At 48.1% G+C, this 26,125-nt stretch overlaps 2 protein-coding genes across 2 annotated transcripts in view; both read left to right on the forward strand.

Annotated features, from left to right (window-relative positions):
• Positions 1-24,345, forward strand: part of RPL17 (ribosomal protein L17) — a 456,550-nt gene extending 432,205 nt beyond the window's left edge. Inside the window, exon 8 of the mRNA XM_060236186.1 lies at positions 24,331-24,345. The gene's annotated coding sequence lies outside the window, so the exon portion shown is untranslated. The remainder of the gene's footprint in view (positions 1-24,330) is intronic.
• DYM (dymeclin) overlaps positions 1-26,125 on the forward strand; it is a 421,761-nt gene that overhangs the window by 382,342 nt on the left and 13,294 nt on the right. The gene's annotated exons all lie outside the window — the stretch shown is intronic.

Genomic DNA, 26,125 nt, shown 5'->3' on the forward strand with positions numbered 1-26,125 from the left:
ATGCTAATGAGTTCTGTTAATGAGCTCCACCACCTATTTTTCTACAAAACGACCCCTGCAACTTACTTCAAACTGACGACTGGTCAAAATGTGAACCTCTTTTTTTTTTCCTCCTTGCACTTTGATTTCCACCATTTTTATTTCAAAATCCCGCTCTTCTTATTACACATAGCTACTCTGGGGACTTATTTTTACAATGCATGCATAAGAAAAACAGGCAAAAGTGTCGCAGTATGCGGCCACGTATATCCAGTGCCGCAGAAGAAGGGGGTTTCAGTGTAAAGTCAAAGCAGATAGAATACCACTGAAAAACAATAAGTATGCTTCAGTCCTTACATAAGATTTATCCTATATACAACTTTAAACCCAGTGATTCTGTTTTAGCTTTGAACTTTGAGTCTCTGTGAGAAATTATTGAAATCGGGTTCCATTTTAACAGCCCAATTAACTGAAGAAGACCAGTATTGAAACATCTTGAAATCTAGAGATGTCTTTTGAAGGCTGCAAGGATTTCCATTTGAAAGAATGTCACAAGAAGTTGTGGACTGCATTATGAACTTTGTTTATTGGAGGAAGGATTTCTGAAAATTCCTCTATTGCAGAGTATTGGTACTAATTGTTGTTTGTTAATTTGTAAATTTTTTGGAGGGAAGAAATTGGAAATTGATGTTGATATTTGTATACACTGGTTTAAAGTTGCATGTAGGATTAATCATATATAAGGAATGAAGTATACTTTTTTTTTTAGTGGTATTCTATCTGCTTTCACATATTTCCAGTGCGACAGCTTATGACAGCAGTATATAGGAGGTGTATTGCAGCTAACCTGGGGTCTTGAAAGGACGGTCACATGTGCCTGAAGTTCTCCAGCAAGAGCTCTAAATGGAGTCTGGCAGTTCCCGTGTTTTGCACGCTGCTCTTTGGCTCAGCAGCGATAAGCAATAGACAGTCTGGCTCCTTCGAGGAGCCTTTCAGTAACGTCTGAGGCCTCTGCAGTTCCGAAACTCTCTCTGGCTGACTTTCCCCAGCGGACCATTCATTTATCAGGAAATGAAATTGGTTGCAGGATCTCGCGTGTTGCCAAACCTCACTGACGAAATCTGGTTTGCTCACTCGCTTCAGAAATGGCAAGAGTTCATTAGCCGGCTTATTTGCTCCAAGTTTTCTTTCTGACGCAGTCTGGGGGAGGGTGGGGTGGGGGGAGAAAAGAAAGTTGTGTTGAGAACCGTAAAAGGACTGAGATCACTGGCCCAGCGAGAAAGTAACAGCTCTGGCAGGTTTCACCCCCCATCAGACTGTGGGAACGGTTTCTTTGGTCCTTCCTTTGCGGACATCCTTCAGATCTGAACCAGTTTCAGCTGGTAACTGTCAGCTTACCAACCTAAACATCTCTCCCCTTTTTTTTTTAAAGCAGAGGAAGGTAATGGGGAGGAGCAGGCTGGGATGGAATGGATTTAAACACAGTACTCTAAAATAGGCAATCTCGTTTACTTGCTCTCAGAATGGGTTTAGGGTTGCCAATCCCCAGGTGGGGGCAGGGGATCCCCCAGTTTGGAGGCCCTCCCCCCCCCCCGCTTCAAGGTCATCAGAAATGTCTGCTGGGCACTCCATTATTCCCTATGGAAACTGATTTCCATAGGGAATAATGGAGAATTGATCCATGGGTATCTGGGGCTCTGGAGGGGCTGTTTTTTGAGGTAGAGGCACCAAAGTTTTAGCATAGCATCACGTTGCTCTCTTCAAAACATCCCTCAGGTTTCAGAAAGATTGGACCAGGGAGTCCAATTCTGTGAGCCCCAAAAGAAGGTGCCCCTATTCTACATCTCTGCTGGAAGGAAGGTATTTAAAAGGTGTGCAGTCCCTTTAAATGTGATGGCCAGAATTCCCTTCAGAGTTCAATTATGCTTATTGCAACCTTACTCCTGGCTCCACCCCCAATGTCTCCTGGCTCCACCCCCAAAGTCCCCAGATATTTCTTGAATTGGACTTGGCAACCCCTAAATGGGCTAGATAATTTTTGTTTGGAGGAAATGATCCAGTAACAACAGCAGGAGAGTGTTGCCCTTCTGCGTATCCTTCTACATAGGTCAGTCCAGGGCTTTCTTTTTGGGTTTTTTTTTTGTAGCAGGAACTCCTTTGCCTATTAGGCCACAACCCCCTGATGGAGCCAGTCCTCCTGGAGCTTTCAGGAGGCCCTGTACTAAGAATCCTGTAAGCTCCTGGATGATGGGCTCCATCAGGGGTGTGTGGCCTAATACTCCAAGGAGTTCCTGCTACAAAAAAATGCCCTGGGTCAGCCCTTTTTGAGGGTGTGGTCGCCTTTGGAATTCTGGGAAAAGGAGTGCAGTTATGCAAAGCTCTTATAGGCCCTGTTCACACAGCATGTTGAGTCTGTGTTAAACTGACCCGGTTCTGTTCCAAATATCTGTGTTCTGGATATTTTCGATCAGACTGCCATACTGCAATTCGAATCACTCCGCGGTGAAACTGTCTTCTGCCGTCCACACGACGGCACCATGCAGTTCTTTTTTCCCCCTCCACTATCATACACATGCGCGCATTATGCGCATAGGTTAAAACATTGTGTGGTTATGCGGTTATGCGCATATCGCTAAGTAGTAAAAAAAATGGCGACGGTAAACCGAATGTCTGAGGCTCCTTTTGCTCTGGGACGGCGTTCAGACATCCGGTAGTTGGTTAATATCGCAGCAGAACCATCCAGACGGAGAAAACTATGAGGTGAAACCGGAGAACTCAAAAAACACCGCAAAGGAGCAGGTAACAAAATAATCCAGTTCTGAGAAGCATGGGGAGGGGCTACCATGAGTTAATACCAGGAGGCAGATGTTGCTGTCTGATCAGCCACTTTAAATCCGGAAGGAAACAGCAGCGACATCTGATTATACTGTGCATATGAACAGGGCCATAGTAACTCTCCAAGAGTTTAGGCAGAAGCTCTGCTTGCCTTTTTAAAATTATAATACTTTATTATTATTATTATTATTATTATTATTGTTGTTGTTGTTGTTGTTGTTTTTCTAGCAGGAGCTCTTCTGCATATTAAGCCACATCTCCCTGAGGAAGGACTCTTAGTACAGGGCCTGCTGTAAGCTCCTGGAGGATTGGCTACATCAGGGGGACGTGGCCTAATATGCAGAGGATCTCCTGCTAGAAAAAGAGCCCTGATTATTATTATTATTGTTATTAATTCAGCTTGATTAATCGCCCCATCCCGGCCAAAGCCGGGCTCTAGGCGATTTACAACGATAAAAACAAACAATAATCATTAAAACCAATTACTAAAAACAAGTTACAAACCCGATGACGCGTTACAGAGTGCTGTCAATTCCTGTTTTCTAGATGTTGCATCCGGGCAGGGGGCCCCCTGGGGTAGGGGAGAGGGATGCCACCCCGGCAACCATCGCTGTCCTCAAGCAAAAGCCTGGCGGAACATCTCTTCCTTGCAGGCCCTGCGAAACTGTAAAACATCCCGCAGGCCTTAGTGTCTTCCGGCAGAGTGTTCCGCCAGGTCGGAACACTGAAAAAGTCCTGCCCTTGTTGAAACACTGAAAAAGTCCTGCCCTTGTTGAGGACAGCCGGACCTGTTGAGGGCCAGGGATCATCAGCAGATTTCTACTTGCAGAGCGTAATGCTCTTCAGGGGAAATAGTAAAATAGCGTATTTATCATTTTCCTGCTTAAGCACAGCTTACCTTCAGTCACTCAGTGAAGATCCTTGTGCTGTGGTGACAGTATTGGCCAGGGGTGGCCAAACTTGCTTGCCATAAGAGCCACGTAGAATAAACGTCAGATGTTTGAGAGCTGCAAGACAGGAAGGAAGGAAGGAAAAAAAATAGCTGGGGGAGGGAGAGGTAGAAAGAAAGCTACTTTAAATGCATTCTCCAAGCCACCAGCTGGCTTGGCTTGGAGAAGTGTCTTAAAGACACAAATGCCTTCTCCATGCTGGCCGATGGCGCGGTGGGGGCTTCAAGAGCCACACAATATGTGTGAAAGAGCCACATATGGCTCCCGAGCCACAGTTTGGTCACCCCTGGTATTGACTGTTTGTTTGTTTAAATCAGACAGTCAGAATCCTTGCTAGGCAAACAATCCATTTGTCCCCACCCGTTTTCTCAAAGCACCTTGGGCTGGCTTCAGGAAATGCATCAGCGAGTGCCGAAGCACCCGCGGGCACCACTTTGGGCCACTTTGGGCCACTTTGATGTTGTGGTTAAGTGTGCGAATTCTTATCTGGGAGAACCGGGTTTGATTCCCCCTCTCCTCCACGAGCACCTGCTGGAATGGCCTTGGGTCAGCCGTAGCTATCTCAGGAGTTGTCCTTGAAAGGGTAGCTGCTGTGAGAGCCCTCTCAGCCCCAACCGCCTCACAGGGTGTCTGTTGGGGGGAGAGATAAAGGAGACTGTGAGCCGCTCTGAGATTCGGAGTGGAGAGTGGGATATAAATCTGCAGTCATCTTCTTCTTCACTTTGGAGACCCGGGTTTACTGGGTTTATTTCCTGGGTAGCGGGGAAGTGTGTAAAGATTTCAGAAATTGCTACCAGACATCAAGGAAGTCACCTCTGGTTTTCTTTTTGTAATTTACTGAAAGACGACTGGATTCCTGAGCTGGCAAGTAGAGAATGAAACAAGTGTACCTAGGTTTGCTGTGTTGTGTGTAGGAGAACTGGATATTCATTGTATAAACTGGGAGAAAGAACGAAGACCAAAGCGCTACTCTTTGGATGCAACGCCTCAACACCCGCAGATGCCAAGGGTAGGGCTGGCAACTCTGGGTTGGAAAATTCCTGGAGATTTTGGGAGGATGGAGCCTTGGGAAGACAGAGTTTGGCCAGGAACGAGAGCTCAGCAGGGTATAAGGTCCCTGAGAGCCAGTTTGGCGTAGTGGTTAAGTGCGTGGACTCTTATCTGGGAGAACCGGGTTTGATTCCCCACTCCTCCACTTGCAGCTACTGGAATGGCCTTGGGTTAGCCATAGCCCTGGCAGAGGTTGTCCTTGAAAGGGCAGCTGCTGTGAGAGCCCTCTCATCCCCACCTACCTCACAGGATGTCTGTTGTGGGGAGAGAAGATATAGAAGATTGTGAGCCACTCTGAGATTGAGTGGAGGGCGGGATATAAATCTGCAATCTTCTTCTTTTTCACTTTGGAGGGCAGGCAAGGGGATCACTGTGACAAAGGCGGGTGGCTGTGGAGAGATGCACATTCTGGGGTCATGATCATTTGCAGCATCAGCAGTGACAGAGGTGGGGAATCGGGTTTGCCCCGTGACCAATAGGTAGCCCTAAATCCGCTTCCCCCTGTGTGTTACGGATCATAAGCCTTGAAGCGCCGTAAAATTTTCCTCCCTCTTTCTGTGGTGTTGGCAGAGATAATTGTTATATAAACCTGAAACAGCCAGTGCATTTAACAACAAATGCCGCACGTTAAAAGACAGTTTGCATTCTTTCCTTTGTACACAGGAACCCGTTCAAAAAGCACGTTAAGTGGCATTATTTGTGAAATTGCGCACCAAGTATTCATTCCAGTTTGTCCTGACAAGGTACAACTGGGCAACAGCCTGCCCCAGCTGGCACATGGAGGTGCTTTACCGTCAAACACCATTTATACAAATTTACACTGATTATAAATGGCGGTGCTTATGCGTATTTTGCCCTCGAGATTGTGTTTCCAAGAGCAAAACATGAGACGATGTTTCCCTCAGTAAAAGGGAATGGCTGATTTCTGCCACATTCGAACGATGGGTTCCACTGTTTTTTTCCTAGCCTTGCAGGGTTTAGCAGAAACCTGAAATCAACAAGGTAGGAAAAAAGCAAGAGAAGTCAGTGCCAGTTGAGGAACTTGAAGGGTGTATTGAACTTTGTCAGGGTCACAGAATTTTAGGTTCTGTGTAACAGATGCAGAAGAAGAAGAAGATTGGATTTATATCCCGCCCTCCACCCCGAATCTCAGTCTCAGAGCAGCTCACAATCTTCTTTATCTTCCTCCCCCACAACAGACACCCTGCGAGGTGGGTGGGGCTGAGAGGACTCTCACAGCAGCTGTCCTTTCAAGGACAGTTCTGCCAGAGCAATGGCTGACCCAAGGCCATGCCAGCAGGTGCAAGAGGAGGAGTGGGGAATCAAACCCGGTTCTTCCAGATAAGAGTCCACACACTTAACCACTGCACCAAACTGGCTCTCTAAAGAAAGGGTTTGCCATCACGAGAGCTTAGAGTACAAACCAATTCATACTCCATCCTTCCAAGAAAGTGTCATAGTTTGTTTGTCGTGGCAGAGAGCAGTTTTCACTACGTCTGCTTTTTTCAGTGTAAAAAAAAAAAAGGTAAAGGTAGTCCCCTGTGCAAGCACCAGTCGTTTCCAACTCTGGTGTGACATCGCATTATGACGTTTTCACGGAAGACTTTTTTTTAACAGGGTGGTTTGCCATTGCCTTCCCCAGCTATCTACACTTTCCCCCCCAGCAAGCCGGGTACTCATTTTACTGACCTCGGAAGGATGCAAGGCTGAGTCAACCTTGAGCCGGCTACCTAAACCCAGCTTCCACCAGGATCAAACTCAGGTCGTGAGCAGAGAGCTCGGATTGCAGTACTGCAGCTTTACCACTCCACGCCACGGGGCTGCTATTTTTCAGTGTAGCCAGCAGTTTATTACCCAATTTGTGTTCTACCACGTGTCAAAGAAATCAAAAAACCCATGTACACAATGCAAGATGTATAGAAAGAAAGTTTCAGTCATGACCATGCTGCGTGCCTTGCACACAATGGGGAGGCGCCTTATCTCCCTCCCCCCCCCCCCCCCCGCAAATCTGGCACGTGAGTCCTTCTTCTTCACCAGCGGATTGTTTCCCAGTGGCAAAATGTGTGGATGACGTAGAACCCAATGAACAGTTTTCTAGAATCTCAGCCGTGTTCACCCAGTTGGCTTTAGCCAAGCCGGTCAGTGTTCCATTACATAGATGCCGCTGGAGTCAAAGGCAGTACCATTGTGTGGGTAGGGAGCAGTGGCGGACTGGGTCTAAAAATATTGGTTGCCAGGAGACAAAGGGGGCTCACCCACAACTATAAGACTATCGTTTAATTTTTATAAGAAATAATAATAATAATAATAAAATTTTATTTATATCCCGCCCTCCCCGCCGAGGCGGGCTCAGGGCGGCTAACAACATTTCATAAAATTATACAGAGTTTAAAATCACATTAACTTTAAAACATTCCAGTTAACCAAGTATTATACGGATTTCCAGGTGCTAATTCCATTTATAATGATAATAGCGAAAGTCACCCAACAGCGGTCTCTCAGCCAGCAAAGGCCGTCCTGAAAAGGGTGGTCTTGCAGGCCCTGCGGAACTGGTCAAGGCACCGCAGGGCTCGCACTTCTTCCGGGAGCTGGTTCCATAGGTGTGGAGCTGCGATGGAGAAGGCCCGTGTACGGGTATTTTGGAGTTTGGCCTCTTTGGTCCAGGGATAGTCAGCTGGTTCAAATAAATAAAAATTTCAAAAAATACATGTGGAAAAAAGGTACAATTAAAACTTCTGTGAAATAAATGTATATATATATATATTTGGTAATTATGGTGTACATATATTGTACATTTTACTAGCAATATGCTGTAGATATTAAATGTAAACACAGATTGCATTTTCTCCAGGGGAGCTGATCTCTGCCAGCTCGAGATCAGTTGTAAAAGTAGGAGATAATATCTACAGCATACTGCCAGTAAAATGTACAATATATGTACGCCGTAATTACCAAAAATATATATATGCATTTAGACCCAGTTGAGGCTGGGTGAGTGGGCGTCAACGTGGCAGATGTGGTTCAGTGTGGCCAAGTGCAAAGTAATGCACATTGGGGCCAAGAATCCCAGCTGCAAATACAAGTTGATGGGGTGTGAACTGGCAGAGACTGGCCAAGAGAGAGATCTTGGGGTCGTGGTAGATAACTCACTGAAAATGTCAAGACAGTGTGCGATTGCAATAAAAAAGGCCAACACCATGCTGGGAATTATTAGGAAGGGAATTGAAAACAAATCAGCCAGTATCATAATGCCCTTGTATAAATCGATGGTGCGGTCTCATTTGGAATACTGTGTGCAATTCTGGTCACCGCACCTCAAAAAGGATATTATAGCATTGGAAAAAGTGCAGAAAAGGGTAACTAGAATGATTACAGGTTTGGAACACTTTCCCTATGAAGAAAGGTTAAAACACTTGGGGCTCTTTAGCTTGGAGAAACGTCGACTGCGGGGTGACATGATAGAGATTACAAGATTATGCATGGGATGGAGAAGGTAGAGAAAGAAGTACTTTTCTCCCTTTCTCACAATACAAGAACTCATGGGCATTCAATGAAATAGCTGAGCAGTCGGGTTAGAATGGATAAAAGGAGGTACTTCTTCACCCAAAGGGTGATTAACATGTGGAATTCACTGCCACAGGAGGTGGTGGCAGCTACAAGCATAGCCAGCTTCAAGAGGGGGTTAGATAAAAATATGGAGCAGAGGTCCATCAGTGGCTATTAGCCACAGTGTGTATATATATGTGTGTATATATGGGCCATTGGCCTGATCCAACATGGCTTCTCTTATGTTCTTATGAGATCCCCAGGCCCCACCTGGAGGCTGGCAACCCAAAATACAATGTAAATTTTAGTTGTATTACAGTAATAATATTGGAACATCTATTATATTTTCAACCTACTAAAAGGACAATAACATTTTTAACATATTGTCTAATGCAGGGGTGTCAAACATGCAGTTCGGGGGCCGAATCAGGCCCCCGAGCAACTGGCTGTCCTCTGCTTCCTTCTCCCTCTCTCTCTCTTCCTTCTGCATCACAGCTTGCTTTGCCAGGCTTGCTCAATCGCACAGGAGCTACAGAGCAAGCCCTCTATTTTCTCCATTGACTGAGGCTCCTCCCTTGAGGAGGAAGGGGGGGAGGAATAGCTTGCTTTGCCAGACTTTCTCAATTGCACAGCAGAGCTACTGAGCCAAGCCTCTCTTCCTTCTATTGGCTGAGGCTGCCTTCCCCCCCAGTCCATGGGGAAGGAAGGAAAGAGCCAGAGCTCCCTTTGCCCAGTTCCCTGGATCCCATGGGAGAAATACAAGGAAAGCACTTTTAAGACCAATGAGTGCTAACTTTTGGAGCATGTTTTAAGTTGTTTTAAAATATATATTTGTGTTTGTCTGTGTTCTTTATAAAATTTATATCTCTGCTACCTAATCTTAAATAGGTACACACATGGCCCGGCCTGACATGGCTCGGTCCAACCCGACATGGCCTCATTTACGTCACATCAGGCCCTCATAACAAATGAGTTCGACATCCCTGTGTTTAAGGGGGCTCGCTTCCTCAGGGGCCCACTTGCCATTGGGCAAGATGAACCCCTGGACAGTCCGCCACTGGTAGGGAGGTAGGATCCTTCTGCATCACTCTTAAAAGCAGTGAATCTTGTAGCATCCAAACCGTTGTATATAAGCATAGATATAGGCTGCCAAATTCTATGCAGAAATGTTCTGTACTTGCGGCACATTGAATGCATACAGCCCTTATTAAGCTCTTCACGTGAGGTGTGTGTGTGTGCGTGTGTGCAGCAAAAGCTCATTTACAAATTCATCTGCCGTGAAAGGCATCAGGAAAATCTGACCAGCAACTGGGCCCCGCTGAGTGCCTGCACGAGGGTAAACCCAGGCTTGCTCAATGTGTGACTTCACCCCAGCAGACGCTAGGTTGAGTTTTCCCGTCCTGTCTCGTGATGCGAACTTGAATCCCAGATTGTTGGCAATGCGGTGGCAGTTCTTTCCACTGTTTGTCAGGGAATGACTCATCAGTGGCCCAACAAGGACCCGGCAGCTCGACCTTTGCCTACACGTCTCAGCCTTTCTCCCGAAAGTCACCGTCCCAACCAGCTGTGCTGTCGCAGGCTGAGGATGCTCAGCCATCTGGTCTCCAGCTCTACCGAGAGTTTCAAAGCCTCGTGATTTGTCCAGTGCCAACTAGCAGCCTTGCTCCTTGTCTAGACCGGGGGGGGGGGGAGGCCAAACTGCGGCTCGGAGCCACATTTTGTATAGAAGCCCCCACTGAACTGCCGCTTGGCTTGGAGAAGGCATTTCTCTCTTTAAATCACTTCTCCAAGCCAAGCCAGCCAGTGGCTTGGAGAATGCATTAAAAGTTAGAAGAAGATGAAGATGAAGAAGATATTGGATTTATATCCCGCCCTCCACTCCGAAAAGTCTCAGAGCGGCTCACAATCTCCTTTACCTTCCTCCCCCACAACAACACCCTGTGAGGTGGGTGGGGCTGGAGAGGCTCTCACAGCAGCTGCCCTTTCAAGGACAACCTCTGCCAGAGCTATGGCTGACCCAAGGCCATTCCAGCAGGTGCAAGTGGAGGAGTGGGGAATCAAACCCAGTTCTCCCAGATAAGAGTCCACACACTTAACCACTACACCAAACTGGCTCTCCGAAAGTTAGTCGCTTTCTTTCTACCTCTCTCTCCCTCCCCATCAGTTTTCCTTCCTTCCTTCCTTCCTTCCTCCCTCCTTCCTTCCTTCGTCTTGCAGCTCTCAAACATCTGACATTTATTCTATGCAGCTCTTAAGTTAAGCAAGTTTGGCCACTCCTGGTCTGGACCCTGCAGGGTAAAGACCGTTTAAAACAAAGAACGCATGCGTGGTTTTGATCTTCCGAACTAACAGATAGTTTGCTTAAGCAGCTGAGCATTTTCCAGAAATCGTATGTTTTCAGACCTTTCCCAGTTGCTTGAAGAACAAATTCCCTGGCATTGTAAGCATGGCCTCTTCCCTTCAGTTGAGATTATAATAGCATTCCTCGAGACAAGGGTCTTCCTTGAAAGCACACAAAGGTCACCCAGCCTCCCTTCCCACCCCACCTTTGTCCCTTAACATTCTCAAGCCAGACATTTCTTTCCTTTTACAAATGAGATAATTGTTGCTAAATAGCAGCCCTGGCTTTTCTTTTAGCATTGCATAATCCCTATGAATTTTGGCGTTCCGTTGTCCTTCCAGAGCCTTTATGACCCTTTGCACAACAACCTTGTAGGGCAGCTTCATGAACATTCGTGTTTTTGAGATGGTGATTTTACAGCGGGGAGCTCCGGCTGAAGCATCAGTGATTTGGTGAAAAAGGGAATTCATGGCGGAGCATAGATTTTGAACCCAACTTGATCTAGCTCTCTCGTATTCATTCATTCAGAGAGTCAGGGCTTTCTTTGTAGAAAAAGGCCCAGCAGGAACTCATTTACATATTAGGCCACACCCCCTGGCATCAAGCCAGCCAGAACTGCGTTCCTGCTCAAAAAAAGCCCTGCATAGTGTCATTCTAGTTCTTTCATATTTTCCATATGGATCATATCAAAATTCCATTACTTACATAAACATATTAAAGGATCTGGTGAGCCCAGCGTACCTGCCAAATAGCAGACTGTGTTATGTGTCTCTGTTTGAGTTACTGCTCTGGCTTTACTTTCTTCCATGGAGCCTCAGTCGGGGCGAACAGTCTGTGCTGTGACTCTGCACTGGGTGTAATCATATCGTTTATTTAGTGCCAGGGCAGAGATGCTGCCATATTACCATTTTTTTCAAGAGGTTGCTTGTTGTGTCTCTGCATGATTTGTTGTTCTGGAATTGCTCCTTTTCAATCAGGAGACATGTGGGAACACACAGCATTTATTCAAATTCAAAATGGAGGGGGGGGGTTCCCACAAATACATTACCAAAAAGGGGGAGGGTCATCTTACATTAGTGTACAAGTTAAGAATTCTATGTCCATCAGGGGTTTTTGTGTGTGTGTTTTTAGGGGGTCATTTCACATTCAGGGGTCATCTCTCTTACAAGTACATACAGTACGGTATGTACTCTCCGCAGAGACAGGTACTTATTGTTCCACATTGCAGATACGGTATAGCTTTTTCAGTATAAAAATGAAATGTGATTTAAGTTTTTAAAAAGGTAAAGGTAGTCCCTGTGCAAGCACCAGTCGTTTCTGACTCTGGGGTGACGTTGCTTTCACGTTTTCACTGCAGACTTTTTACGGGGTGGTTTGCCATTGCCTTCCGCAGTCTTCTACGCTTTCCCCCAGCAAGCTGGGTACTCATTTTACCGACCTCGGAAGGATGGAAGGCTGAGTCAACCTGGAGTGGCTACCCGAACCCAGCTTCTGCCAGGATCGAACTCAGGTCATGAGCAGAGCTTAGGACTGCAATACTGCAGCTTTACCACTCTGCTCCAGGGGGCTCTTGATTTAAGTTTTAGGCCATATTGAAACAGCAGGTCTCTGCTGTCAGAAGCTTGTAAAACAAAGTGTTAGGCGGAAGGGGGGCAGCAACAAATGTACCCCTCCCCAGTCCCCCCTGCCAATCAATCTGGCATAGATTGGCTGAAAAAATAAGGGGGGGAACTATTCCAAGTACACCTGATCCCATTTTTCTGTCTTATGTAGAGGTCATCCGTCTGACTTTTCAAAAACAGGAGGAATGTGCAGTGATTTGGGCAACTGGATTTTGGTTCCATAAATGACTTTTTAAAAAAAAAATATCTCAACCCTCTTGCAATTTAAGAATTCTTGGTTTTCTGGCCCTGGTTCTTATTAGGCCTGTAGTTTTGATCCTGCATTGATCTGAAGGAAATAACGAGGGGCGGGGGCAGGAACCATAACAATGTCACCTTAAATTGCAGGTAGAGTTAAAGTGAAACACAGAAAATGAGGTATTGAATTTCATTCAGATCTGGAACATGGTTCTCAGTTAAAAAAATTGCTAGAGGAAACTGCAGACGGCATTAGGTTTTGTGCCAGATGATAACTTGCGTCCACGGGTTCGCCCAAAATGCCCTCATTCTGTAGACTTGTCCTCTCACTGCTTGATCGTTCAAACCGTGTTTCTTTTCAAGGGCAGTTCAGAGCTTTTAAAATAATAATAATGGCACAAGAACTGGAAAGTTCTGCTGGCATGGTAACAAATAGGAAGTACTATTGTGGCCAGAGTTTGTGAAGCCAGGACAGAGAGACTGGGATGCTCCTGGGTGGGGAAGAAGAGGAGGTAGGGTTGCCAGGTCCAATTCAAGAAATACCTGGGGACTTTGGGGGTGGAGCCAGGGGACCTTGGGGGTGGAGCCAGGAGCAAGGGTGCGACAAGCATCATTGAACTCCAAAGGGAGTTCTGGCCGTCACATTTCAAGGGACCGTGCTCCTTTTAAATGCCTTCCCTCCATTGGAAATAATGAAGGATAGGGGTACCTTCTTTTGGGGCACAATCTTTTTGAAACTTGGAGGGTGTTTTGAGGAGAGGCACCAGATGCTATGCTGAAAATGTGGAGCCTCTACCTCAAGAAACAGATCTCCTCAGATACCCGCAGATCATTTCTCCATTACATCCTATGGAAATCGGTCTCCATAGGGAATAATGAAGTGCCCAGCAGACATTTCCCTCCGCCCCCTCCCCCACTTTCTGATGACCCTGAAGCAGGGGGAGGGCCTCCAAAGAGGCGGATCCCCTGCTCTCACCTGGGGATTGGCGACCCTGAGAGGAGGTAGTTTGTCTTTTCCTTTCTAGACTAGGTTATGAACCTGCATGTGAGGGGTGGGGCTGATCTCCATTAGAGAGCCACCTTGGTGTAGCGGTTAAGTGCGCAGACTCTTATCTGGGAGAACCGGGTTTGATTCCCCACTCCTTCACTTGCAGCTGCTGGAATGGTCTTGGGTCAGCCATAGCTCTCTCGTAGGAGTTGTCCTTGAAAGGGCAGCTGCTGTTAAGAGCTCTCTCAGCGCCACCTACCTCACAAGGGTGTCTCTTGTGCGGGAGGAAGGGAAAGGAGATTATAAGCTGCTCTGAAAGACTGATTCAGAGAGAAGGGTGGGGTATAAAACTATGGTCTTCTTCTTCATTAGAATGGGGGGTGGGAATGAACCAGCGTAGAGGGAGACAGATAGCTCTCTCTGGGGAGGAAATCCCATTGTTTTGGTGCCGCAACCAAGAAAGCCCTTTCTTGGGTTGAAGGCATGAAGCTGCCTTATTACTGAGTCAAACCCTCATTGCATCACAGTCAGTACTGTCTACTCAGACTGACAGCTGCTCTCCAGGGTCTCAGGTGGAGGTCTTTCACACCACCTGCTGCCTGGTCCTTTTCACTGGAGATGCTGGAGATTGAACCTGGAACTTTCTGCATGCCAAGCAGATGCTCTACCGCTACCACTGAGTCACAAACCCTCCCCTCACCCATTGTTACCCATCTAGCCTCAAATGATGTGGGCAACCAAAGATCACCAGAGTGAGGGAATAGTCAGTCAATTAAAATCAATTAAAAGCCAAGGGGGTTGGAACCAGTCGGTTGAAATTAAATCAAAAGAGTTTCCAGCTCAACATTAGGAAGAATTTCCTGACCATTAGAGCGGTTCCTCAGTGGAACAGACTCCCTCGGGAGGTGGTGGGCTCTCCTTCCTTGGAGGTTTTTAAGGTCTCCTTCCTTGGCTGGACGACCATCTGACAGCAATGCAGATCCTGCGAATTTAGGGGGAGGTATTTATGAATTTCTTGCATCGTGCAGTGGGTTGGACTAGAAGACCCTGGAGGTCCAACTCTATGATTCTATTATCCTAAGGCCTTCTGAGGCTGATTGCCGGATACAATTCAAGATGGTGGTTCAGAATGTGCTGGAACACGCTTGTCAGGAAGAAGGCCATATTCTGCAGCCTTGTATACAGAAGGCGCTCCAGATTGTAGGTTGTAACAACAAAGATTCTGGTTTCCGAGGCCAAATCATAGAAGGCTTACCAGATGGAAGGCATCCCGAGACACATCTGATACTGTAATACAAGTGATGCACGCACCCCACACAAGAAAACTTGCAAGCCCAAATAATAATAATAAGACGACTTGGTTTTTATACCCTGCTTTTCACTACCAGGAGGCTCAGAGCAGCTTGCAATCACCTTCCCTTCCTTTCCTCGCAACAGACACCCTGTGAGGGAGGTGGGGCCAAGAGAGCTCTGTGAGAATTGCAGCTGACCCAAGGTCACCCAGCCTGGCTGCATGTGGAGGAGTGGGGAATCAAACCCAGTTCTCCAGATTAGAGTCTGCTCTAACCACTACACCAAACTGGCTCTCAGCCTGCCACTGTTATCCACTATACCAGGGGTGTCAAACATGCAGCCTGGGGGGCGAATTAGGCCCCCAGAGGGCTCCTATCAGGCCCTTGAGCAACTGGCTGTTGTTTGCTTCCTTCTCCCTCTCTCTTGCTTCCTTCTGCGTAACATCTTGCTTTGCAAGGCTTGCTCAATCGCACAGGAGCTACAGAGCAAAACCTCTATGTTTTCCATTGGCGGAGGCTCCTCCCTTGAGGAGGGAGGGGAGGAGGAATAGCTTGCTTTGTCAGGCTCTCTCAATCGCACAGCAGAGCTACTGAGCCAAGCCTCTCTTTCTTCTATTGGCTGAGGCTCCTCCCCCTCCTCTTCCCCTGGGGAAGGAAGGAAAGAGCCAGAGCTTCCTTTGCCCAGTTCTCTGGATCCCATGGGAGAGCTACAAAGAAAGCACCTTTAAAACCAACGAGTGCTGTTTTAAGCATGTTTTAAGGGATGGGGGGGTTAATCATGAATTGTGTTTGTCTGTGTCCTTTATAAAGTTTATATCTCTGCTACCTTATCCTAAATAGGTAAACATATGGCCCAGTTTGACATGGCCCAGCCTGGCCCAATATGGCCCAGCCCAACAAGGTCTTATTTATGTCAGATTCAGCCCTCATAACAAATGACTTTGACACCATGCTGGGTGTGAAGCAGGGGAAGGCGAACGTTATCAGCTGTACGTGCTTGAATCCTCTTTGTAACAGCCCAGTTGGATCTGATGTAAAACAGTTTGGAGGAACTAAACATTTCCTGAGCATCGCCCTTTGAGGAAAAACAGCTCATCCCAGGAACTGCCCAGAAAACGTGTTGGAAGCTGAACAGAAGTAGCTTGGTGTCCTCCAGGTTCACTGAACTCTTGAGCCCTTCCCTGAACTCTCTTTCTTGAGATTTCCGTGGCCCGTTTGCTGGCTGTACCCCTAACCCTCCTTTCCCAACCTGCATGCTTCATAAACGGCTTGCAGATTTAAAAACAAAACATGCCCTCTTCTGCAAAGAAAACTGACCGTGCGGAGGGTTACCGTGCTCTTCCCACTGCTAGGAAAGGGGAGAGCGCAACACACCATAGCTCATCATTACTTCAGTCTTGCTGGCATTCGGTTTCGTTCAGGCTTGCCCACGTCGAGTCCCTCTTCGTGGCCAGACGCTGAGTCATCGCAGACACTGCAGGACCCGGGTCACGCAAGAACCGGATAGAAAGCTATTTGTCACTAGGATGCTGGGTAGCTGCCCACTCAGGCCGTTCCCACTCTCCCGTCCGGCAGCCTCTCCTACACACCGGTCCAGGATGGGGCTGGGGAAGCAAAACGGAAGCCTGTGCAATATCGGGGGGCCAGTCCCAGATGCAAACCAAAGTTCTGCCTGCATCCCTCGCCCTTGGAGATTCTTTCCCTCTCAGGAAGAAAGCCTGGTTTGTATAGCAAATAGGCAGGAACTGGAGAGACTGACATTCAAAACGTGCTTCGGGAGGGCTGCCAATCCCCAGGTGGGCAAACCAAAAACCTGGAGGTATTTGTGATCCAGATGACTGGGCTGTAATTTGGATCACATATCCCTTCAGAGGTTTTCGGTTTGTCTATCGTTTGCGTGATTTCTCTTCTTGTTTTAATCCCCAGGTGGGGGCAGGGGATTCCCCGGTTTGGAGGCCCTCCCCCCAATTCAGGGTCATCAGAAAGCGGGGCGGGGAATATCTGCTGAGCACTCCATTATTCCCTATGGAGACCGATTTCCACAGGGTGTAATGGAGAATTGATCCACGGGTATTTGGGGCTGGGGGGGCTGTTTTTGAGGTAGAGGCACCAAATTTGCAGCATAGCATCCAGTGCCTCTCCTCAAAACACTCTCCAAATTCCAAGAAGATTGGATGAGGGGGTCCAATTCCATGAGCCCAAAGAGGGAGCCCCTATCCTTTATTATTTCCAGTGGAGGGAAGGCATTTAAAAGGCGTGCGGTCCCTTTCAATGTGATGGCCAGGACTCCCTTTGGAGTTCGGTCATGCTCATCACAACCTTGCTCCTGGCTCCACCCCCAATGTCTCCTGACTCCACCCCCAAAGTCCCCAGATATTTCTTGAATTGGACCTGGCAACCCTCCCAGTCTTGGGAGACTGTTGTGAAGAGAGAATGGGAGCTTCCCCCCCCCCCCCCCCGCAGTATAGGGCCCTCTGAGGTAGGATACAGATAGGCAGTAAGAAATCAGGATTATACTGTGCTGTTGGTGGCGAAGCTTCTGAGCCGGTGTGTTGATATGAAGCTTCCAGTCGCTCAGTGAACTGATCAGCTTTGCAGTCAAGATTCTGTGAGGGAATGGGAGGCCGTCATTTTGGCTGGGATTAAGACCTCATACAGGGATGGGCTGAGGATCTGGGAAAGAGGTTTGGGAAGTAAAGGGAAGTCACACAAAGGAAAGAGGCAGAGTTGGCGATGGGTTGAAAAAGATGGCCATTAAGGGAAGTTCAACGACAGAGAGCCGGTTTGGTGTAGTGGTTAAGTGTGTGGACTGTTATCTGGGAGAACCGGTTCGATTCCCCACTCCTCCACTTGCACCTGCTGGAATGGCCTTGGGTCAGCCATAGCTCTCCTAGGAGTTGTCCTTGAAAGGGCAGCTGCTGTAAGAGCTCTCTCAGCCCCACCTACTTCACAGGGTGTCAGTTGTGGGGTGGGGGGGGAGGTAAAGGAGATTGTGACAACTCTGAGATTCAGAGTACAGAGTGGGATATAAATCCAATATCATCATCTTCAGAAGCAGGAAAGGGAGGCAAAATGGGGTTGAGGCTCTGAAGAAACATCACAGGGTTTAAAATGAGGAATGGGGGTGAACAGGAGGAAACTGGTCAAGAACAAGACAAGATGACCAATGAAAGTGGGACAAAGAGAGGAAGCTGGGAGTGGGAGATTGAGGGAAAGACTTGAAGAAAGGCGGAGCGAAGGAGGAAATAGGAAAAGGGCAGAATGCCACCCAAGACGCCAAGACACACAGTTTCTGCTGACAGGAAGGGAGCAAACAGACGAGGAAGCTGGGGGGTCAGGAAGTCAGCAAAGCGTAAGTTTGCTAGGTCTGGATCCAATGGCTGGTTCTCTGCCCAAGCCATTCAGATTACTGCTTGGGGAGGGGGTGTATAGTGAGGAGAGCAGCAGTATACCACAGTTCAAGAGGTGAATGGGAAGGCACTGCCATTGGCTCAGGGAGCGACTGACATGTCCCCTCCTGCCCTCGGGGTGCTGGAGAAGAATCTTGAGAGTCCCTTGGACTGCAAGAAGATCAAATCAGTCAGTCCTCAGGGAAACCAACCCTGACTGTTCCCCAGAAGGTCAGATGCTGAAGCTGAAGCTCAAATACTTTGGCCACCAAATGAGAAGGGAGCACACACTGGAGAAGAGCCTGATGCTGGGAAAGACAGAAGGCAAAAGAAGAAGGGGACGGCAAAAGATGAGATGGCTGGGCAGTGTTACTGATGTAACAAACACGAATTTAAGCAGACTTCGGAGGATGGTGGAAAACAGAAGGGCCTGGTGTGACTTGGTCCATGGGGTCGCAAAGAGTCGGACTCGAGTGTGCGACTGAACAACAACAAGATAGGAGAATTCAACCAGTGGTGGCTCTTTGGATCTCCACAGCACTGTGAGGGAGCGACACTCAAAGGGGCAGTGTGGCCCCCAAAAACTGTTGTGGTGCTGTGGGTGGAGTTCACCTGCTCTTCTGAACCAGCCAGTCAGTTATTTGGGGGCTACCGGCCATCATGAGAGGAAGCAGAGGCGCTTAAGCCGTTTCCTGAACAGCCTCCTCGAGTTATTCGACTGTGCCACCAGCATCTCAGACATTAGCGCAGCTTCCCATACCTAACCTCTGAATATGTCGCTGTGGAGAAATCTGAGGGCAGAGCAATCCGCTTTTCGGTGCCCTTGTTAGAATCCCATGACTGCCCACATTGTGACTCTGGAACTACACAATCATCTTGAACAAATAACAAAGCGTGCTCCACCCAGGGTGTGTGATGTGTGCTCTTACTCCATCACTGCCTGCCTGTCTCTACCTTTATTTCTCTCCTCACACACACACACACACACCTCTTTCTTTTTGGTCTTGGAGCAAGTGAACTTCCAAAGACTTCACTGCCCATCACGATGCGTTCTCGTTTCTCCGAACGCAAATTTGATTTTCCTCCTGCCCTAATGTCCAGCCTCATCCTCTCAGACTGCAGTTCCTTGTTTACTTCGCAGACCTTCAGTTACTTAAGAAGGGAGTCGTGTCAGTCAGCCGCGTACATTTTCCAATACACAAGGACTGTGGAGCCAAAGGTCTGCCGTCTGAAAGGGGGGGCAGTTAGTCAGCATGTCCTGAGCGAAGACAGATAAGAGCCCATTTCCTAGACTGCCCTAATCAGAAAGTTAACAGTTGGGGACAGTAAGTCTGTCTCTTGCTCTGAAGTAATTGTTATCGTTTTGTAATATTTACAGGCCTGGATTTCTTCGATTAAAATGTACATATCAAGGAGACCTTATTCCTTTCTCAAGTTATGTCACAGCTACTCCCACCCTACACACACACACTTGTTTTGCTGAGGAAAATGCCCCCACCCACGTTTTTGTTGGGAGGAGATTACAGACTTGGCATGTCATTTGGGTGGCATATATGTTGGGAGGGGTGCTAATAATAATTTTAGCATCCCCTGTGTGCCTCTCAGGAGTCCCGTGGCGTAGAGTGATAAAGCTGCAGTACTGCAGTCCGAGCAATCTGCTCACAACGTGAGTTCGATCCTGGCAGAAGCTGGGTACAGGTAGCCAGCTCAAGGTTGACTCAGCCTTCCATCTTTCCGAGGTCGTTAAAATGAGTACCCAGCTTGCTGGGGGTAAAGTGTAGATGACTGGGGAAGGCAATGGCAAACCACCCCGTAAAAAAGTCTGCCATGAAAACGTTCTGATGTGACGTCACCCCATGGGTCAGTAACGACTGGTGCTTGCACAGGGAACTACCTTTACTTTTGTATGCCTCTCACTTGATGAAAGCAGAACTTTAAAAATGGGTTCTTCAGAATCCTCTCTGTTAGGAAACTGATCTGTAAAAGAGAGGAGAGGGAGTTTGGAAACTCTGGAGAAAGAGAGCCCCATTGTCTTCCAGCGCACGGAACCGATGATGTGTGGTGTTTGCAGGCGGTGGGGGGGGGGGGGTTTGAGGGTGATGCTCTCTGGCTGGTTGGCCCATTTTTTTCAGCGATACCCGTCTTGCTTTTCTGCCCCGGCTCCCCATGAAAGCACGTCTGGAGCATCACTGCTAGAAAAGCATGTGGGCTGACTCACAGTGCTGCAACATGAAAGGGGTTTTGTGCAACTGAAAACACAGGCTATTTTTAGACTAGGAAAGGAGGGGGGGTTGTTCTTTGGAGGCTGCTGGCTGCTGAATCCCTGAACGTGGTGACACTGGAACTATCTCTGACAACATTTTGTGGCTCAGTCTGGTCCTTGGGTCTTGTTGGAAAGCACATGACCGTCTAGCCTCGCTGCAGATGATAAATTCCCAGTTCTGGCCTAAATGGGGAGACCTCCCGGGAATGCTGCAATGCAACTTCATGAACACACATACAGAGAGAGAGAGGGTTTAAGGTGGCCAGCTCTGTGTTGGGAAATTCCTGGAGATTGGGGGGCTGGACCCTGGTAAGCCGAGGTTTATATAATACTATAGAGCAGGGGTAAAGAGCCCCGTGGCGCAGAGTGGTAAAGCTTCAGTACTGCAGTCGGAGCCCTCTGCTCACGACCTGAGTTCGATCCTGGCAGAAGCTGGGTTCAGGTAGCTGGCTCCAGGTTGACTCAGCCTTCCATCCTTCTGAGGTCAGTAAAATGAGCACCCAGCTTGCTGGGGGGGAAAGTGTAGGTGACTGGGGAAGGCAGTGGCAAACCACCCCGTAAAAAGTCTGCCATGAAAACGTTGTGAAAGCAACGTCACCCCAGAGTCAGAAACGACTGGTGCTTGCGCAGGAGACTACCTTTACCTTTTTATAGAGCAGGGCTGGCCGAATTTGCTTAATGTAAGAGCCACCTAGAATAAACGTCAGATGTTTGAGAGCTGCAAGGTTGAGAGAAGAAGATGGTGATGATTTTGGATTTATATCCCGCCCTATACTCTGAATCTCAGTCTCAGAGCGGTCACAATCTCCTCTACCTCCCCCCCACCCTGCCACAACAAACACCCTGTGAGGTAGGTGGGGCTGAGAGTGCTTTTATAGTACCCTGCCCTTTTAAGGACGGCTTCTATGAAAGCTATGGCTGACCCAAGGCCATCTCAACAGGTGCAAGTGGAGGAGTGGGGAATCAAACCCGGTTCTCCCGGATAAGAGTCCGCGCACTTATCCACTACACCAAACTGGCTCTCACAAGGAAGGGAAGGAAGGCGAATAGATGAGGGAGAGGTGGAAAGAAAGCAACTTTAAATGCATTCTCCATTCGCTGGTTGGCTTGGCTTGAAAAAGTGATTTAAAGAGATAAATGCTTTTTCCAAGTCTGCCAACGGGGTGGTGGGGGCTTTAAGAGCCGCACTATGTGTGTAAAAGAGCCACATGTGGCTCCCGAGCCGCAGTTAGGCCACCCCTGCTATAGAGTCCACTCTCCAAATCAGCCGTTTGGGGAACTGATTTCTGTAGTTTGGAGGACACTTGTAATTTTGGGAATTCTCCAGGCTCCCAGCTGGAGCTTGACGACCCCAATGAAGCTGCCTTAATCAGACCCTTAGTCCCTCAAGGTCGGTGTTGTCTGCTCAGACTGGCAGCAGCTCTCCGGGGTCTCAGGCTGAGATCTTTCCCATCACCTACTGCTTGGTCCTTTAACTGGAGATGCCGGAGTGGCTCAGGGGTAGAGCATCTGCTTGGCATGCAGGATTGTCCCAGGTTTAATCCGCAGCACCTCCAGTTAAAAGAACCAGCTGCAGGTGATAAGAAATGCCAGTGCTTCGGACACTGAAAAGCTGCTGCCGGTCTGAGTTGACAGTACTGACCTCAGTGAACCAAGGGTCTTGTTCAATATGCAGCCCTGTAACTGGGGGCCGCAGGGGGAGGGAGCCATTTAAACAATTAAGGAGGCTGGTGACTGCTCCTGCCACCCGTCCGGTGCTCTTTGGACCCCAACAATCAGCTGATTTGTGGCCCTTTAAATGGCATGGGAGGGGCAGCGGCTACTCCTGGGTGTCCCTGCCACCCAATTTACATTGCACAGAAGAGTGGGGCAGACTGGGGATGAGGCCCCCCCACAAAAAAACCCCTGTCGGGGGCCAGGCCCCACGGGCCCCTGGTTAGCTGCGGGCCTGTAATAAGGCAGATTCATGCATTCGTGTGATTGTCTGCATGCAAAGCATGATGTAGCCAATCCTCCAGGAGCTTACAGCAGGCCCCGTGAGAGGAGCCCTGTAAGGAATTCTAGCAGGACCTCCTTTGCCTATTAGGCCACACCCCCTGATGTAGCCAGTCCTCCTGGAGCTGACAGTAGGCCCTGTGAGAAGAGCCCCATAAGCTCCAGGCCTATTATGCAAAGGAGTTCCTGCTACAAAATAAGCCCTGGATTCAAGCAGTATATCTACACTGAACCTTGGTTAGCTTTTTCTTCACCATCCATCAGCACAGTTGCTTCCACTAACCTGCTATCTTAGTTTTTAAAAAATGTAAAAGATGCATCCTGGAATTTGTGCCATCAGTACCACAAAATGGTTGCTGTTGTGGCTCATTTGTACATTTGTTATTCAGCTCATGTGTTTCAACCTGGAAGTGTAGCCTCATCTCATTTTCTAGCTGGAGGAGGCCTACATGTGGCATGTGTCTACATCGCTAGTCATGCTAGTTTTTCAGCCCGATTGATTGTCATTGCTTCCACCTAGGGAATCCTGGGAACTGTAGTTCCGTACAGGGGTGGAATTCTGGCAGGAGCTCCTTTGCACATTAGGCCACACACCCCTGATGTAGCCAATCCTCCAAGAGCTTACAAAAAAAGAGCCTTGTAAGCTCTTGGAGGATTGGCTACATCAGGGGTGCGTGGCCTAATGTGCAAAGGAGCTCCTGCCAGAATTCCACTCCACTTGCGTGTGCACACGAGAGAAGTGTGCATGCACACCGAAGGTTATACCCAGAATAAAACGTTGTTAGTCTTAAAGGTGCCACTAGACTCAAACATCGTTCTTATGGAGCCTTAGGAAGAGAGTGATTGCCTGTCAATCAAGTCCCATGAATTTGAGCTTGTGTCTGACTTCTACGCCTTGGAAACACCAAGTGGTAATCTCACAGAGAAGTAGACTTGAGTCAGGAGTTTACCCTGCTTAGGCTGTTAGGTTTGTTCTAAGCTGGACACATTCTCCAGTTCCAAGGCAACTTTATCTCACTCTCTTTTGTTCAGAAGTTTCTGACCCTTTTACATGCGACTACTGAATATGCATTTTGCACAAAGACACATTGTCAGCGTAACCAAAGTCTGGAAACATCCCGAACTTTTCAGAATTCCCCCCACATACACACTTGTTTGCTCTTAACGGGCCGTTTAAAAATAGGCCAACCCAAGGCTGTGAAGCAAATATGAATGTCAAAGTGCTATGAACTTTCTTGGAGCGGTGTGTGGGGGGGGGCGGTGGAATCACAACTGCAAAAATGCTTCTATGACACTGCGTAACTTGCACATTTCTTGCTTAGAGTTGCATGGGGGCGACAGAAATTTGAGGGCGGTTGAAATGCATGCAGTTATATATCCTTTTGTACGGTCTTAATAAAAACGTTTATACCGTACTATACATTTTGTATGAGAAGACCTCTGGGTTTTTTTGAAAAAAGGCTTCCTCTAATTCCAAAAGAGAAAAATGTTTCATGTAAGATTTTTTTTTTCCCAGCAGTCCCCAAAATTCCAAGTTTCTTCGTTGAAAACCCTGAACAAAGTCCTTGGGAGTCTCCCACATTCCTCTGTGTTTTTCCTTACACTTCCATATCTGCTGACCCAACGACTGTTCCGCTAACAGTAGCACCTTCCCCATAACACAAAAGGGACTCCCCTTGAAGTTCCTTGTGTCAAGGGAAAGCATCGCAGCTAGTGGAACAGACCTGGAGAATCCAGCCCACAAACAGGAAGAAGGACGAGCTGTGGTCTGAGAATCTTCTTGGCAAAGCAGGGCCAGAGAAGAAGGAAGACCCATGCTTTGTTTACACTGAGCTTTTGAGAGAGTTTCATTTCACATCCCCTTAGAGCAGGGGTGGCCAGACTGTGGCTCCAGAGCCACGTGTGGCTCTTTCACTATACTGTGTGGTTCTCAAAGCCTCCTGCCCTGTCGGCCAGCTTGGAGAAGACATTTGTGTCTTTATATCACTTCTCCAAGTCGAGCCAGACAGCAGATTGGAAATTGCATTTAAAGTTGCTTTCTTTCCACCTTCCCCAGCCTCCCTCTCCCCCATCTATTTGTCTTCCTTCTTTCTCTCCCTGTGACTCTCAAACATCTGTTGTTCATGTCTTGTGGCTCTCAAATATCTATATGACTTTTACGTTAAGCAAGTTTGGCCAACCCTGCCTTAGAGCAAGGGTCCCCAACCTTTTTGAGCCTGTGGGACACCTTTGGAATTCTGACACAAGGTGGCAGGTGTGAATGTCAGGAATTGAGGCTTCACGTAACTCTTAACAGTAACTCTTCATCATATCTGTCTGAAGTTCTGTTTAAGAAGAAGATATTAGATTTATATCCCACTCTCCACTCCGAATCTCAGAGTGACTTACAATCTCCTTTTATCTCCCCCCCCCCGCCCCACAACAGACACCCCGTGAGGCGGGTGGGGCTGAGAGGGCTCTCACAACAGCTGCCCTTTCAGGGACAACTTCTACAAAAGCTATGGCTGACCCAAGGCCATTCCAGCAGGAGCAAGTGGAGGAGTGGTGAATCAAACCCAGATAAGAGTTCGCGCACTTAACTGCTACACCAGACTGGTTTTAACAGGATGCCTCTTAACAGGAACATAGTGTTTTAAGGTATTTTCTTGCTCGCACACCTCTTACCTTCCATCACACAGTTAAGATCTTTGTGCTGTAGTAGCAGCTGCTGCCAAAGTGATATTTTAAAAAATATGCCCAGAAAATCACTATCTCCAGTGTCCAGAGACCCTGCTGGACAAAAGCCCCGCCTAGCCCCATGGTCTTTCTAAAAACACTTGGTGAGTGCTAGGAAAGCTGCTGATGGGCACCACATTAAGAACGTAAGGGAAGCCATGTTGGATCAGGGCAGTGGCCCATCCAGTTCAACACTCTGTGTCACACAGCGGCCAAAAGCCAGGTGCCATCAGGAGGTCCACCAGCGGGGCCAGAACTCCAGGAGCCCCTCCCACTGTTGCCCACCCCCCCAAGCACCAAGAATACAGAGCATCATTGCCCCAGACAAAATGGCTAATAGCCACCCATGGAACTCTGTTCTTAAAAACTTTAGAGAAGCCATGTTGGATCAGGCCAGTGGCCCATCCAGTCCAACACTGTGTCAATGTGGGCAAAACCCAGAGGTCATCAGGAGATCCACCAATTGGGGGTCCCCTTGCCTTAGAGCAAGCACTAAACACTGATCTAGCTGGGACTTGTGCAGGGCCGGTTTAACAATTAGGCAAAGTAGGCCCTGGCCTATGGGCCCCCATGCCTTTAGGGGCCCCAGACCAGTTCCCCCTGCTTGCAGCGCTCCCAGCCACCAACTGAGCCATGCTTTGCCCAACTTGCCTGGTGCGGCTGCTGCTGGCGTCATCACCAAGTGTGCCTCTCTCTGCCTCTCCCCTGCAGCTTTGTCAAAGGGGCTTTTGAGAAGGCACCTGCAGGCTGCAGCGGGGGCCACCGGCAGAGAGGTGGTGCTCCAACTCTGAGATGATTTGCAAAGGAGGCCCCCAATATTTCGACTGCCTAGGAGCCTCCCCAGGGTTTAATCCAGCACTGGACTTGTGGTTTGCAAAGCGCTTGCGCTCAAAATCAGTAGCGCGTCACGTCCCTTTAAAACC

The sequence above is a fragment of the Heteronotia binoei genome, chromosome 4 (genome assembly GCF_032191835.1).
Source record: "Heteronotia binoei isolate CCM8104 ecotype False Entrance Well chromosome 4, APGP_CSIRO_Hbin_v1, whole genome shotgun sequence".
NCBI lineage: Eukaryota > Metazoa > Chordata > Lepidosauria > Squamata > Gekkonidae > Heteronotia > Heteronotia binoei.